This window comes from Petaurus breviceps, unplaced genomic scaffold (assembly GCF_028583685.1).
Source record: "Petaurus breviceps papuanus isolate PSGF00001 unplaced genomic scaffold, PetGlider_PUasm1.0 688, whole genome shotgun sequence".
Lineage (NCBI taxonomy): Eukaryota > Metazoa > Chordata > Mammalia > Diprotodontia > Petauridae > Petaurus > Petaurus breviceps.
In genome coordinates this window covers 9409037-9423276 of record NW_027186457.1, presented here as the reverse complement: position 1 = coordinate 9423276, position 14240 = coordinate 9409037, and the positions used below count along the sequence as shown (strand labels likewise).

The following is a 14240-nucleotide window of genomic DNA, read 5'->3' as shown; positions in this document are numbered from 1 at the left end:
TTGATGTGCACCTCTGACCTCAGTGTATTTGTATCAGCTTCATCCACCCCTCAATTCTCCCTTACCTGGCCTTTTTTTCTGGGGGGGGGGGGTCTTCCTTCAAGGTTTTGCTGAGGAGCCCCCTTTTCTGTTAAGCCTTCACTGACTTAGCTACTAGGGCTCCTAAGCATCTTCTTCCCTTCTTGGACTGTCCTGACAGACAAGGGCTGTTTCCTTTAACCTCTGTTTTCTCAGTACCTAGCACTGGGCCTGGTCCAGATCTATGATTCCATCAGTATAGAGAATTTCCCATCTGCAAACTCCCTCTACTGATGCAGACTGGCTATTTCATCTGTAACTCAGTCTCAGAGAGTTGCTTGGGACGTTATGAGGAAGCAGTATATGCATCATACAGCTATAGGTGAAACTCAATGGATCTGAAATAAGCTTTAAAATTGCTTCCGAGGCCAGCCCTTTATCCCATTTACCACACCCTAAATATTAAGGAAGCACTTAACAGATGTGTATGACTTTAAACAAGAATTCCTTGTTCCCAAAATAATTCTGTCCACATTTAAGTTTTCAGAAAAATATTATTATTGTACAGTTTTTCATTTTTAATTAAAATGCTCTACAAGTAATATATCTCACTGAAGTTTTTCAGCATCTAAAAAATCCCTTAACACTCTCCTAGAGAAATAGTAGTGATGGCTAAGGAAAATTGACGAGGCAAAAGGTAAAACTCCTTTAAAGAGATTTAATAAGTGAGGAAATTAATTGACTGAACAGAATTCTAAAGGCATTAAACAATAATAAAAAAGTATTTTACATTGTGTTCTGAAATTGGACATTCTAAGAAGCAGCTTAAAATAATCTCTTTATAATTTTCCAGAAACAGCCAAATGAGATTTTTTTCTGAAGATTTTACCTATGAAGGTCAATGACAGTGAAACCTGCAAGACCATCTTTTAAAAATAAGTCCCAGAACCAGAAGATGATGCAAACATTAGAAAGGTTCTTGCTTTTAAAATGCTTTCTATTTCTATCTCTGAGATGCTGGGAAAGAGTCTTGGAGAGAGAGGGAGAAAAAAATTCAGCTGTTGAGTCCGCCTCATTTTCTTCTCTTTTCCTTCCCCAAAATGTTCAACATTTCAACGTTCAGGATCCAGAGTCCACACCAGAGATGTCAAATATGTGGCTAGCCTGGTCAAGGCTAGCGATATTCCCCAGGGCCAAAGAACCAGACTGCGATGTAATTTGGAAATACTTAACAAAACAAACAAAAATACAGTACAATATAGATGATAATGTTAATATGTGGCCTTCTACGTCAATCAGCCCAGAGGGATCCACTGCTGAGTTTAACACCACTGCTCACAGTACTAAGAAACAGTGGTTAAAGGGGAAGAGAAGATTTTCTTACTCACAAAAGTATTCCAGCTATGGCTTGCTATATGCACTATCTGCTTCTGTGCTTCATATCAAATCCTTGAACTTGTTTCAACTAGGATGTGCTGTACTTGTTGCTTCTTTTCCCTAGAAAAACAAAGTAGCCAAATTTTACACAACCTCATGCTGTTGACAACCACCCATTTCAATCTAAGGACTTGGGGTCACTGGAGAAAATGAAAATTTCCAATTGCTTCAAGTCTCAGATTCATCAACAAACAACTTCAAATCCTTATTAAGTGTTTCTGCGCAAAACAATGTACTAGAGATATGACCAAAAAAATGAATTAACTTCCTACTTATTGCTACAGATGGCTCTGTATCTGATAATGAAATATCTCCAAAGTGAAAAAAAAGATGAATTCTAAGGTTGTTACTAATGCACTGACAAGTTTAAATCTAAGAAAATATGGCAGGTGGAAAAAAATAAGAATGTAGTAGAGTAATATTTGTGGGCAAGTAAAGCATAGTAAAAGATTTATTTTATTGCTACATTTATGATTCTCGATGTTATGAACATCAATGGAATTAAAGTCAAGAGGATTTTCTCTTTAGGACACTTCAATTTGAGAAGTTCTATAAACTAGTCACCATTCAAGCAGAAGGCTGCATACTGTTCAGATTATGCACATAGCTGGATGGACAGACAGTACTTCCTGCTTAGCTTGGCTAAGGAGGAGCGAGGATGAGAAATGAACATGAAGAGGGCAGGATGGATTACACCCTACACCTCAGGTGCTGCATCTATTAAATGAGGGGGTTAAATGAAATGATCTCCAGAATGCCTTCCAGCTTTCAATCTCTGTTCTTTTAATATCTAGCAAATGACGTCTTGCTTTTCATAATGCCACACTGCTTCCTGACTCCATGGCCTATTTTGTAAACAAAGTTGTTGACAATCAATGTCATTAATATAGTACCTGTCTCCCCCATTAGACTGAGAGTTCCCTAAGAACAAGAACTGGTTTTTGTCTTTTTTGTATCCACAGCATTTAGCACATTGTGCCTGGCACACAGAAGGTGCTTAAAAATGTCTGACCAGATGACTGACTTTACAAACATCTCACTTGATTCTTAGCAACCACTAATCCCCATTTTACAGACAAGGAAACTGAGGTTCCCAGGAATCAAATGACTTGCCAGGATCATAGAGCTAGTCTCTATTTCAGATAAGACTTGGACCAAGGGCTTCCATTCTCCCAAACCAGCACTATACTACCTTGCCCCCTGAGAACACTGATATTCTCTCAGGGAGAGGCAGCATGCTATAGAGGACAGAAGGTCCAGTGCTGGGAGTTAGGAAAAAGTCTTGCCTCTAACACATACTAAATGTACAATTTATGGAACAAGCTACTCAACCTCTCAGAGACCCAGGCAACTTTACATGGCTACAGAACAAGGAACACAACAATCTCAAGAGAAACAAAACCCTTGCTCTGCCCAAATGACAAACTTTAAGGTGGGCATAAGCAGGCTGCAGTTGAGAGCTAGTAGTTTCTTCCATAGAAGTGACATAAAAGATTCTCAAGGGCATGTCTGACTGACAAAGGAAGCGAGTTGGTTAACAGTGAGAGATAACCAAGGGCCTTAGTGTTGCACTGTTAGCCACAAAACATTACAAGACTCAGAGGAAGGTCTCCAGGCACTGGAATAGATCCTATTTGGAAGGACACAGACTAAAAATACAAAGAATGAGAAACTATAGATCTGTATGAATGGAGTGCCCAAACTGGAAAGATCCCAGATCCTAAATATGTAAGTATAATGATGACCTGATGGCCCAACAGGTTCATCAATTCACATGATCACTAACAATCACTTTTTTATATCAATCACTGGACTTTGTTTTACTAATTAAATTTCCCGTCATACCACAAGGCACAAGTCAGGAGGTAACCCAATTCACTTGAACAAGTATTTCAGGGGATCCCAGGATCCTAGAGCTGGAAAGGAATTCAGAGATCATCTGGTCAACCTTTCTCCCTGCCCACCACCATTTTACAGATGAAACTGAGGTCCAGAAAGTTAAGTGGTTTGCCTAAACTGACACAGATCCCTGAGGATGCAAGCCCTGATCCTGACTCTAAAGCCACAGCAAACTGCACAGTAGGTACTATAACCACATCCCTGGGCAAGGCACTGTATGAACTAGGCAATGATAGAATAAAGAAGAAACATGATACAGCTCCTGCCCTTCAGCTGACAATTTAATGGGGAAATGGCAAGTACACAAATAGCTATGATGTATGGCAGAACGGGATCAGTGCCAACCAGAGTTCCAGAAAAAGTGCTATGAAAAATTTAAGGGGAGAAGAGAATGCTTTCTACCAGAGGATCAAGGAGGGAACAGTGTGTGAATTGGGAGTCAGAAAGACCTGGGTTCACATTCTACCTGAGACATCTGTCTGAGTCTGGGAAAATCAAATAACCTGTCTGAGCCTCAGTTTCCTCATCTGTAAAATAGTAACAACAGTACCAACTTCACAAAGCTGTAGTGATAAACAAATCAGGAGAGGTAAAGCATTTTGCAAATCTTCAGCTTATAAAGGAGAGGATGATTAGCAGAGGTAGAGCCTGGGGTGGACTTTGAAATAAGGGAAGGATTCAAGCAGGCAGAGTTGGGGGACTGAAGATGTAAGGAGGAGGAGGAGGAGGAAATGGAAGAATTAAAGAGTAGTGCAGTTTATGGTTAGAACAAAGAGTACAGGAAGGGGGTTATGAGGTAAAATTGGAAAGGAAGCTTGGAACCAGAGTGTGAATGGGACTGAATGAAAACAATGTGGTGTTTGCACTATATAGTCTATGTGCAGTGGAAGGCTGAGAGAGAAGGTTGTAGTGTAAAGAAAAGATATGCTAGATTCTAGCAGCTAGAACATTAGCTCCTTGAGGAACAGAACTTGTCCCTGTTGGTCTGGGAGTCCACCCCCAGTGCCCAGGAAAGATCAAGCTGGGGCTTAATAAATACTTACTGATTATTAACCAGACACTGACATATTAAGATGTCTTAGGCAACAATGAGAAAGTTGGGATGAAAGGGGGAGAAAATGAAGGCTGAAAGAAGAGTTAGGAGGGTATTACAGCAGTTCCAACAAGCACATCTGTTTGTTTTTATAGCATTTCTTTCTTACATTAGTATTAAAAAAAACAAAGACTCCCATTTGAAAAGATGGTTTCTGAAAGAGCCAAGTTTTCTTACAGTTAATTTGAGTCCAAAGAAATTCAAAATAAAAGATATGCTTGAGTTATCATATTTAACAAGTTACAGGAGAAAAAAAGGGGCATTTCCACTTAATTTCAACTCTGTTGTGTCTCAACTGTTCAAGTAAAACAAAACCAGACCATACTTGTTTTTCCTATCAAGTGAGAAGCACATTCTGGGTGAGATCCCTTACATATATGGAACAGAATCTCTGCAATGGGAAAACGACACAAGTCTCTCAAAGTTGTCACTCAAGAGGGGAGTCACCAGGACCACCCGGTTGTCACTGAAAGGAGTCAATGTGGTTCTTCCTGTGAATCCTGTACCCAGCTCTGCTCTCCTCCTGTATCTACCAAACTCCGAGGTGAGCGATTCTCAGCAAATAATGAGAATGTTGAGAAGTATCTGTCTTTAAGACGGCAATCAACAATGGGAAAATAAATGTTAACAGGGCATCTTAAAATATCATCAAAATCGACTACAAGGGCAGAGCTGTAAATGGAGAGCTCGCATATCCATGGCTGAACAAATGGTGATCGTGATGGGAGAAGACAGGACCAGCAGGGTGGTTTTAGAAAAGTGGGCAAAGATTTGCATAAAGTAGGAACTAAGAGAAAGTTGTCTACACTAGCAGCAGTGTTGTTTTTAAACTACCTGAGAACTATTCTGAGTAATATGATCGCTCGGATTAACTAAGAAGGACTTAGCCTAAGAAGGTAAACGCTATTCATCTTCAGAGAAAAGAACAGATACACGCAGACACCCACAGCAAGTGCTGGCTTTCTCTAACGTGAGGCAGAGAGTGGAAGGGAGGGAGACAACTTGAAACTGAAAACGTAACCCCCAAAGCTAAGACAAAACAAAACAAAAACTCTACAAGTTAGTACCGGGAGGCAGCAACCCTCGCTCCATCACAAGTGAAAACATCTAATGGGAATCAAATACTAGGTTATCTGGGGGGAGCAGGTAAAGATGAAGCAGAGGAAGCTACTTTTCTCTAAGTAAACACCTGGAGATTTTTTCCCCAGACTTTTAACTCTCCCAGTGTAGTATCGGGACAGTCTCCGCAGGGGTCCTTAATCGGGGAAGACGGTGGATCCCGCCCCTCACAAGGCACGTTTGTATCTATTTTCAGGGTGTTTCCTGCGCTTGCAGTGGGCGTCCCCAGCGCTAAGGCCAACGCCAGGTACACACCAGGCGCTTAATAAATGCTGGTTTGCGTGACTTGGTCAAGGCCCCCACTAAGCAGAAAGTGGCTTCGGCTTGCTCCCTTGCCCTCCCCCGCCAGGCTCCTCCTGAACAGGCATCCCCTTAAAGCCCAGAGGCGGCTCGGTGCAATTTCTGGCCCTGTTGGAAACGCGGGCAGCCAGGGATGCGAGCCTAAAGGAGGGCTGGAGTGGGAGCTAACCGAGGGCAGGCCCGCACGCAGCAGGCTCCAAAGACGTGTAAACAAACGCCGGATAAGGACGACTTCCGTTTGGCTTTCCCGCGGCTACTTGGAGTGACGCCCCCCGCGCCTCCCCACGCCGGGAGGGGTCCAGAGCAAGGGCAGTCCCCGACCCTACCCGAGGGGGCGGCCCGTCGGTGCCCGGAGGGCAAACTCAAGGTCGCCGAAGGAGATGGGGGAGGGGATGATGGACCCCGGCGTCCGAGCCCCACGTTCTTCCCCCAGTCAGGCCGGAGAAGCCCCACAGAAGAGCCCTCGCTGGGCTGCCGGGAAGCAGGGCCTTGAAGACCGACAGAGAGATCCGAGAGAAAGGAAAGGAAGGCCCGGGCCAGATCCCGCCCTCGGCTCCGAGCCCGCCCCCCGTGGGGGTCCCGGGCCACCGGGCCCGCCGAGCTGGGTCAGGCGGCGGGGCGGAGACTCACCCTAGAGCCCGGTTGGTGAAGTCGCCGGCGAGGGCCCCTCGGGCCGGCTCCCCCGGTAGCTCGGGCTGAGCGCTCTCAAAGGCCGTTGGCCCGGCGCATGAAGACGCCAGGGACAGGCAGCCGGCTGGACGGCCCCGCAGCGGCTCCAAAGAGAGGGAGAGAACGGCCGGGATTGTCCCCTTAGAGGAGCCGTAGTCGTAGCCCGGCCTGGTCAGGTGACCAGGAACCGGGCGGAAGCGTGGTGACGCCAGGCCGACATCTTTGTCGCGGGCATTGGGACCCCGCGGCCGACGTCGTGTGTGCGTGCGTCCTCTCGTGGGAGCTGGGCTGACTCGGGTGGCGTCGCGTGGCGGCGGCTTTAAAGGCTGCAGGGTCACCTCTTTCGTGGGGCATCTCAGGCTAGAGCCCAGAACCTGGGAGGGGCTCAGAGGCCCAGCTGACTATCTTAGGGTTTTACCCTAGCAACAAACAGAGGCAAAATTCGAATCCAGACCCTCTTACTCCCGAGGCTACTAACACCTTTCTGTCCCAAAGGGACATAAACGCGCAGGGCATCTGTGAAAGGGGCGTAACCAGCACCAGTTCCACCCGCATCAAGTCAGAAAACATTGATGAAGCGCCCATTGGGTGCTTTTACTCCAAACATTAATTAAGCACGTACTGTGTGTCCAGGCTTTGTGCTGCACCTGGAGACACCGAGAAAAGCGAGCTCTGTCCCTGCTCTCTCAAGCTGCCAGGCTGATGGCAGGGATGACGTACAAACGACATAAATTGGGGATAATTTCAGAGGGAAGGCGCTAACATTAAGGAGGATGGAGGAAGGCTTCCTGCAGGTGAGAGGGAGGGGTGACGTTCGGGTGATTTAAATTCGTCGGATTTAAAGCGAAAAAGACTCCTACCTCACGCTTTAAAAATTAGCTTTCACCAAAAAACTAAAGTAAATAAATAGTGCATTGTACAAAGACCGAACAGAAGGGTTGAATCTAAAGTGCGTTTTACCCTTAGCGTCTGATTCTGCGCCGGGGATAAGGACGGAATGAACATCAGAAAAGGGAAGGGCAGTTAAAGCCGGGAGCCGCTCTCCGGACCTCCAGGGACTGAAAGTGACCTGACAGCCAGCTGGTGTCCGAGGGGTCTGGGGACCCGGCTCCCCCAGGGACAGCGCCAGAGTGCCCGTGATTAGGGACAGATTTTACACCAGGAGAAGAACGAGGGACTAACCTTTTAGAAAAGGTGGAATAAACCCGCCTCCTTGGTATTTCGTGATATTGACGTGTCATCCCCCACCTACTTGTCTCCCGTGCCAGAAATCCACTCCTTCCTCATTTCTGCTGATTAGAATTCCTTGTTCCATTCAAAGCGCAGCTCACGTGCTGTTGGGAGCCTCCCATGAGCCCCCTAGATACTCGTGTTCAATCCTGCCCCAGATTACCTTATTTTTTACTTATCTTTGTAAATATGGTGTACCACCAATAGATTGCAAACTCCTTGAGATCAGGAACTGTTTTTCATTTTGTCTTTGTATCCTCAGCATCTGGCACAATCCTATCTTGTGCTTAATAACAGGGTATTGATCCTGGCACTCTCCCCCCCCCCCCCCCCGCTCCCCAACTTACCTTGCTCTTTCCTACAGGACTAAGTCTCTGTTGTTCACCCTGTACTCATCCCAGTGAACTTTTCAACTGGCCTTTCATTGTGGCCCCGTGCCCAATCTCCGATTCTGTGTTTCGGCTGACCTAGTCCAACCCTTCATTGTTACCCCCAGATCACCTGGCCACTTCCCATCCTTAATTCCATCTACACCCCTTCTCTCTTCACCCCAGACTCCTTGGCCACTCCTTGATCACAACCAGATCTTCCCATAGTCTTTCTGTATATAAGGTCCATCTTGCCCCCCTTTAAATCACTCAAACTCTTAAAATCTCAACCACCCCAACCGGTATTCTAATAAACCTTGTCTCTGACTGAAAGAAGGCTTGGGTCGAATTCATTCCAGGCAGAACCTGGATCATTTTGAATTTTGGAGTTCCCAACACCCCAAGACCTCAACACTTAATAAATGCTTATTGAATTGAGAGCAGCCAAATTCTCTTTTACTATAACTTTACTTATCTTCTGTTTGAACGCTTTGTTTAACAATTTCTGTTCTTTCTTGCCCAGTCCAATTTCTGTGTTTTCCTTTATAAAAGATATAAACTTGATCTTAACCAAAAGTAAATCATGACATATAATATTTATTTTTAAATATGTAATCGTACTCTACCACCACCAAGTTTATGTATTCTGTTTCTTTTAAATAAGCTACATGTTTATAAATATATACATTTGTGTATATGTAGCATGTATAATTTATAAATATATTAATTTGTAAATAAACTGTAGTCATAGGTTCAAACCCAACATCTCTCAGTTTTATATATTCTATTCCTTTTAAATAAACTGCATTTATAAATATATACACATATATTAACATTAAGTATAATTCATAAATACATAAATTTGTAAATAAACTATAGTCATAGGTTCAAACCCAATATCTCCCAGTCATATCTATGAAGGTAGATTTGCTTCTGTACATTATAATCTCTAGGTCAGCATATTTGTTACCTTTATTTTTATACATTTAAATATCAGCATCTAAGGTCAATTGTTTTATTGTTGGTTTTCTCTGTACTGATTTTCTTCTTAAGTTGTACCCAGCATTCTCCATTGTATCTGGTTTAGTGATACATATGGGTAATCTCCCTTTGCTATCCCTCTTGACCAGATTTGTTAAATTGTAGGGAAATGTATTTTTACCAACTCTTGTTAGGTACACTTCATCCCTGGTCAAGAAGCCATCATTCCTGTGTTTTAAGCCATGAGTCAGAATTCTATGTCTAATTCCAAGATTCCACCTGCGAAGCCTATCTGTTTGCCTCCCACACCTTGCACTTTCGAATCCCTATACTGTCAGTGGACAGAGTCAAGTCAACAAGCATTTATTAAGTGCCTGCTGTGTGCCAGGCTTCAGGCTGAGCTCTTGGGCTACAAAGAAGGATAAAAGATAGCCCCTGCTCTCAAGGAGCTCACAGTCTAATGGGGGAGACAGTATGCAAACAATTGAGTACAAACAAGATATAGACAGGATAAATAAGAGATAATTAATGGAATGAGGGTGCCAGCATGTAGGAGAATCAGGAAGAGATTCCTGTAGAAGAATCTGGGACTTGAAGGAGGGTAGTATGCCAGGACATAAAGATGAGGAGGGAAGTTCAAACATGAAGAAGAGCCAGTGAAAACATTTGACGTTCGGACATGGAGTGTGGTGGGTGAGGAATTGGAAAGGGAAGAAGGGGACAGGTTTATGAAGGATGTTAAAAAAAAATTTGTTTGATCCTAGAGGTAATCAGGAGCCACTAGAGTTAATCAAATAGGAAGAATGACAGAGTCAGATCTGTGGCATGGAAGATGGACTGGAATGGGGAGAAATTTGAGTCAGAGAACCAGTAGACTTTTGCAATAGTCCAGGTGTGAGGTGATAAAAGGCCTGCATCAGAGTGGTCAAAGAATTAGAGGAAAGAGGTGTATGTGCATGAGAAATGTTGTAGAGGTAAAATTGACAGGACTTTGGCAACAGATTGGATATGGGGAGATGAGAGTGAGGCCTTGCGGACACTTACATTGTAAGCCTAGGAAGGTGGTTGTATCTTTAACACTGATAGGAAAGTTTAGAAGGTTTGGGAAAAGATAATGAATTCAGTTTTGGACATTTGAATTTAGGATATATATGGGACATCTAGTTTGAGGTGTCCAGTAGGCATTTTTAGAGTAAGGCTGGAGGTCAGGGCTGGGGCTGGACAAATTTGAGAATCATCACATTTAGCAGGAGCGACCTGTATGAAGCTTCCATGAAAAGGCCTGAGGAGTGGTCACATAGGTAGAGAATCAAGAGAGAGCAGTGTCATGAAAACCTAGAGAGAAGATGTACCAAGAAGAGAGTGACTGTTAGTGTCAAAGGCTGCAGTGAGGTTAAGAAGGAGGAGGATTGAGGAAAGGCTATTAGATTTGGTGATTAAGATATCATTGGTAATTTTGGAGAGACCAGTTTCAGTTGAATGATGAGGTTCAGAAGCCAGACTGCAGAAAATTAAGGAAAGAACAACAGGAAAGGAGGTGGAGACACCAATTATAGGAATTTAGTTCTGAAAGAGAGGAGAGACACAGGACGACAGCAAGTGGGGATGGACGGATTGGGCGAGCTGTTTTTGAAGATGAGGAAACATGAGCATATTTGTAGGTAGTAGGGAGATAGACAAGGGGAGACTGAAGATTAGGGAGAAAGTGAGGATGACAGAGAAGATTGTATAGAATGACTTGCCTTGACAAAGAGAAGGGCTGCCTCTTTATGTGACAGGAGTAAAGGAGAAGATAGTGACAAAAGGCATCTCAGTGACATGGGAAAAAGAGGAAGGGAGAAGAGGGAGCTCTTGGTAAATGGCCTCAACCTTTTCAGTGAAACATTAGGCAAGGTTCTCAGCTGAGAGGATGGAGAGAGGGAGAGCCAGGGGAGGTTTAAGGAGTGGTGAAAAAGTTTGGAAAAACTACTGTGGTGGGTGGGATACTAAATCAATTACAGAGATGTGAAAGTATTGCCTTGCTTCAGTGAGGACTCAGTTGAGGGCATGCAACATAAATGTGTAATGGACCCAGTCAGTACAATTTTGTGACTTTCTCCAGGGTGGTTCAGCAGCACATGAGTAAGATCAAAGATGGTGGGAGTAATCCAAGGCAAGGGATGATTGGCTTTAGGATAAGGGGGCAAGGGCCTTGAGAGAAGAAGACAATGTGGAATTGAACTATTTCAAGGGGTCAGAATGGTGAAGGCAGGAGAGTATAGCAAGTGCAGACAGAGGTGATGGCCTTGAAAAGAACCAAGAGTTGGAGGAATTGGAGCCCTCTATTTGGAGGAAAAACAGGATTAAGGTTTGAAAGGTAGAGGAAGAGGTAGAATGATAACAGATTATGATCAGATAAGGGAATTTCAGAGTTAATAAACATGGAAGTGGAATACTTCTGGGTGATCACAGGATCAAGGGTATAGTATTCTTCTGTAGTTGAGATGGTGTGGAAGACTAGGTCATGGGAAATGAATAATTTGAGGAATTTGGAGGGTGCTTGAAGGAGTATCTGTATATGTGGAAGTCTCCCAGTATAAGGGTAGAAGTTGGGGAGGAGAGCTTGTGAGTCACATACTGTACCCACTGAGGAAAGGAGAGCGTATTGAATATTGATAATAGCTACTAGAATTTCAAGTGGGTAAAAAATACAAATTGAATGAATCTCAAAGAAAGAGGTCCCTTAGTCATGGTGGTAGAAGGAAACTTTGAACATGGCAATAGGGAGTAAGGAGTATTCCAATGCTCCCATCTCATCAAGTGAGTTGGACAAGGGGGGGCAGTATGAGAGAATGTGCAGCCAGTGCTGGAAAGTGACCAAGGAATCTGTGTTATCAGGAGGGAGTCAGGTAATACCACCTCTTCCCCTTAGTTTCTTGCCCAAGGCTTCATCCCCAACAGTGCTTCTTAAGTAATTTCTGGCTGCATCTTTTATCCCATATGAATTAGCAAGAGTGGGGTAAGTTTGACAAGACTTGAGAGGGTCTCTGTCATATCCCTGATACATATCTTGAGAAGGTAGCTGATCTCTATTGTTTGTGTTAGATTGACAAACAGCTGTCTCAGTACTCTTCCTCAGGAAAGCACCTTCTCTTCTTCCTTTGAAGATTCTTGAATGACCTCTTTCCTAATTTAGGTACCTGTGAATCCATGGCATCATTCACAGGCAGTAGGAGACAGTGGCATGATGTGAATCCAGTTCCTCTGACTTCAAAATAAATGCCTTTTTACTGTATCTTGCTATTCTTCCTCTACAACCTAGACTGTAGAAAACCATTCTTCCAACTGTTAGAAAGGTGTTCCTTTAGTTATGGTTCAACAAAAGGTCAAGATTTGGAAGCAGGAAGCAAAAACAAGTCAGAGATATGGAAAAAGGGGTATTGGAGATTTCAGTGAAGAAGAGAGAGAGGAAGGTTCGGAGAGGAGAGAACCAGTTTAGGCAATGTGAGTCAGTAAGAGGCAAAAAACGAGAAGAGCATGATGAGAAATGGGATTTTAGATCTTGCTGATAGAGCAGTATCAGGGGCTGCCTAGGTCTATGGGAAGACTACTTTCATGAGTAGCTGAAGTTGAATAGAGATGAAGGTCATGAACTTCGAGGGCTGTAGAAGGTGATGAACTAGGAGGTCAGTTTGTTGGAAATCAGTAGACCAATTGAGGTACCAAAGGTGAAATGCTTGTGTGCAGCACCCCATGCTAGGCATTGGAGAGATGAAATGAGAAGGAGTTTATAATCTAGTAGCAGAAATAGGACGATGTTGTATGCAGATCACTGTAGTAATACAAGATAGATGATAATTCCAAACAGAATAGGTTGAAAAATTCAAGGGGAAAGAAATCCCTTTTGACTATGGAGACCATCACTTGTTTCATGGAGAAGCTGGCAAGGTCTTGGAGGCAGCTTAGTATTTCAGTTGGTTGAGGTGTTGAGCAAGACTAGGCCAGGAATGGGATGGGCATGCACAAAGGTGAGGTCTGGCAAAGGTAAATTATTTTACCAGTAGTGTTGTCTTAGGTTTGTAGCCTTTTGCTATGACCAGCTCAACTAACCTTTTCCTCCACACCTCCAACTATATATACCCTGACTACCATCTAATGTGTAGAAATTCCTTACATTTCAGGCTTAAGTTTCATGAAACCAGTCAATGATCTACTTTATCAATTCTGTAAACATGAAAATCTGTAGCAATAATTGATTCAGTATTTTAGATCAAATATTAATTTTATTTTAGATCATGAACACATTAGCAGAATACTATTTAAAAAGCAAAATATTCCATTTTAGTTGTATTTGCTTAAGTATTTATATATTACAATAATGTTATGCATTCCTGAAACACAAAAACATTTGTTTAAAAATAAACTGCATTTCTTATATAATTAATGCTAAATGTCATTGAGTATAACATAACATTTGACATGGAAAAATTCATTGTTAGTTTAGTTTTTGAAATTCTAAGAGCCAAGAATTGTATTATTTAATTTAATTTGGAAAATAAATTGAAATGTTTATTCTGTTGAAACAGATCTCTGGGAAATCTTTGAACAGATTGCTAAATCCCAATTTGAAACCATAGATCTATAAAGAGATTATTCATGATTCATGTTTAATCTACAAAGCTAAGTTTTTCTAACAGAAATTGATAATTTTTTATAGAAATGATGATATAATTGAAAGTGCAATATCATAAATATAAAATTTCCTAGGATACAATTCATGGGAATGACCCGAGTGTGTTAAGATCAATTTTTGACTAGGATTCCGTGTGCAGTTCAGCTATGCTCAGAGAGCACTGGGCTGGAAACAGAAAAATTTTTGTTCTGGCTTTTGCTACTCATCAGCTGTGGCAAATTACTCAGCCTCTCCTAGACTTGGCTTCCTCATTGCTGAAATTAGGAGGTGGATCCACAGATGACCTTTGAATCCTTTCTGTCTTCAAAATCTGTGACAATAGATTTGTAAAACAGTCTAGTTTTCCAACTTAGGTGTATTTCACTTGAAAATGAGGAGATATTTGCAAACATAGTCTTAGTATATATATATATATATATATATATATATATATATATATATATATATATATATA

General features: G+C 42.6%; 1 protein-coding gene and 1 long non-coding RNA gene across 26 annotated transcripts in view; one reads left to right on the top strand and one right to left on the bottom strand.

Annotated features, from left to right (window-relative positions):
• MFF (mitochondrial fission factor) overlaps positions 1–7741 on the bottom strand; it is a 47594-nt gene extending 39853 nt beyond the window's left edge. For 3 of the 25 annotated variants that reach the window (XM_069104577.1, XM_069104571.1, XM_069104562.1), the window contains exons 1-2: positions 6497–6671; positions 1407–1515 (exon numbers count right to left, since the gene is read on the bottom strand). The gene's annotated coding sequence lies outside the window, so the exon portion shown is untranslated. Of the gene's footprint in view, positions 1–1406; positions 1516–6192; positions 6418–6496; positions 6688–7717 lie in introns of those variants that run through there. The other 22 variants (XM_069104557.1, XM_069104556.1, XM_069104561.1 and 19 more) reach the window with 15 other exon arrangements.
• Positions 7192–14240, top strand: part of LOC138174355 (uncharacterized) — a 58692-nt gene continuing 51643 nt past the window's right edge. Inside the window, exon 1 of the long non-coding RNA XR_011171690.1 lies at positions 7192–7329. This is a non-coding gene — a long non-coding RNA (uncharacterized lncRNA). The remainder of the gene's footprint in view (positions 7330–14240) is intronic.